A 2,636-nucleotide genomic window follows, 5' to 3' on the forward strand; every position below is an offset into this window, starting at 1 on the left:
CCAGGCTCTGGAGCCCGACTGCCTCGGTTCAAGTCCTGGCTCTGCCGCTTCCTAGCTCTGTGGCCCTCGAGCAAGTTAGCCAACCTCTTTGTGCCTCAGTTTGCCCACCTGTGAGATGGCGATAAAGTACCCACCTCCAGGACTTCCCTGGTGGTCCAGTGGCTAGGATTCTGCACTCTCAATGTAGGGGGCCCAAGTTCAAACCCTGGTCAGGGAACTAGATCCCACATGCCACACCTAAGAGCCCGCATGGCCAAATAAATAAGTAAATATAAAAAAAAAAAAAAGAATTTACAAAATACCCACCTTCAAGAGCTGTTGTGAAGAGTCTGCAAGTTAGTTTTTGTCAGATATACGCATCAGCACCCAGCACAGGAAAAGTTCCCAACTTTTAACTACTGGCTTATTTTAATCTAAAACTCAGCTTAGATGTCACTGTTCAAAACCTACACCAGTTTTTCCACCCACCTTCATAGCCCAGACTCAACTGCCCTCCTACACAGTTACCGCTACTACCGCACTGACCACAAGGGGCTGCTGTTCACGTGCCTGTCTCAAGTAGATCAGACCCTCCCTCGGAGCGGGGGCTGTGTGTCACTGACCATCTCAGTCCCCAGCACAACATCAGGTCTCATGCGTGTCCGCTCCATGCAAGCCAGAACCTCAGACTGGACAATCTCATCAGATCAGCCAGTCTAAAAAACAAAACACTTATTTGTTCATGCCATACAGACCTCCCCTCCTTTTTCCTAGTCTATACCATTACTTCAGATTTTCTTCTTAACTATCCTCCTTCCCTAAAATTCCAAGTGAAAAGATCTCCTGCTTCTCCAAACCCCCTCAAAATACAAATACACTCCAAAGAAGAAGGGCACTTTGGATTATTTTACACTGGTTTTTACTTTCCACAGATTTCTTAAAGGCCAAAGGAATCCTTGAAACTGCCATTGCCCGGACCAGAATATCTGCTTGAAACCGTCACTTTGCAGAATTAAGGTCACCTGGCAAAGAAGCACAATGTCCTTGTTGCCCAGGTATTAAAATCACCACAAGACTGGGAAACTGAGATAAAGCAGGAGTTTGGGATTAACATACACACATTACTAGATGTAAAACAGATAAACAACAAAGACCTACTGTATAGCATAAGGGACTATGCTCAATACCTTGTAATAAACTATACCTGAAAAAAATCCCAAAGTATATATACATACATATATATGTATGTATCACTAAATCACTTTTGATGTACACTTGAAACTAACAATACTGTAAATTAACTATACTTCAAATTTTTTTTTGGCTGCACCCCAGGACTTGTGGGATATGCGATCTTAGTTCCTCAACCAGGGACCAGACCCAGGCATTCAGCTGTGAGAGTGTGGAATCCTGACCACTGGGCCGCCAGGGAACTTCCTATACTTCAATTTAATTATTAAAAAAACAAACAAACAAAAAAAAGATTTGGAACCTGGGAAGTCCCTCCTCCCTGGAGCAACAGGATATTACCAACATTGGGACTTACCAACCCACCTCATCCCATTCATCAAATTGTCCATTACAGGTCACTCCTGCCCCTTCCTGCAATTATTAATCTTTTTGTGTCCTAAGACCAGCCTCACTCTAACAAGACAAGTGCTTGTTATGAAAGAACAATATACAAAATCTAAGACTATACAAGGGCTTCGAGTGGAGAAATAAGGTCTGAGAATCCAAAAACGTGAACTGTGAACTCATCAGAACAGTACTTCTCACGCTTGATGTTCAGTTCAAAAGGTAAAACATTCTCAAAGCCCCTTTCTTTGCTGACTCAGGTTCTTCAGTTGATATTTCATTTGTACAAGTGTAAAACTAGGTCTACACCCAATGATGCTCCTTGCCACCAAGCTGGCTCCTTGGAGTTCCACGCAGCTCTGCTACGTCATATCTGATGTCTCAACTCATGTCTCCAACACCTTTTCAACTGCAGACAGAAACTTCTGTTCACATCACCAGGCACACGATGATTTGGCCTTCTCTGGGCAGGAGGATATTGCTGGTGTACTGAGTCCATTCTGGTCTTATCCCCTTAGTGTGCGCGTTCTGAGTCTATTTTGGTCTTTTCCCCTCAGAGTGCGTGCGTGCTCAGTCATGTCTGACTCTTTGTGACCCCATGGACTGCAGCACCCCCGGGTTCCTCTGCCCTTGGGATTTCCCAAGCAAGAATACTGGAGTAGGTTGCCATTTCTTTCTCCAAGGGATCTTCCTGACCCAGCAATCGAACTCTTGCCTCCTGCTTCTCCTACACTGGCAGGCAGATTCTTTGCCACTGAGTTACCAGGGAAGCCCGAGCAGGTATGTTACTCTTAGCCTAATCAAAACACACCTTTGGATCTCCCCTTTTCCCTTATTATTAGGTAACTGGCCACTTAACTGCTCACACCAAAACCCTGGGTGGTAACTCCATATACATCTATCAAGACCCAGGCACTTCCTCCAAAATACACACCAAACCCATCCACCTCACCACATGGCACCATGCCCTTCCTCACACCCCAGCCGACCATCACCTCCCGACCAACCAACCAGTACTGGAGTTTCCGGACTGGTCTCCCTGCTTTCTTTCATGTCCTTCCCACAACAATCCTTTCTCCCTA

General features: G+C 45.3%; 1 non-coding gene across 1 annotated transcript; it reads left to right on the forward strand.

Moving 5' to 3' along the window:
- Positions 1-144: 144 nt before the first annotated feature.
- TRNAE-CUC lies at positions 145-217 on the forward strand. The gene has a single exon. It is a non-coding gene; the product is annotated as a tRNA-Glu (tRNA).
- The last annotated feature ends 2,419 nt before the right edge of the window (positions 218-2,636 follow it).

Source organism: Bison bison, unplaced genomic scaffold (assembly GCF_000754665.1).
Source record: "Bison bison bison isolate TAMUID 2011002044 unplaced genomic scaffold, Bison_UMD1.0 scf7180017864349, whole genome shotgun sequence".
NCBI lineage: Eukaryota > Metazoa > Chordata > Mammalia > Artiodactyla > Bovidae > Bison > Bison bison.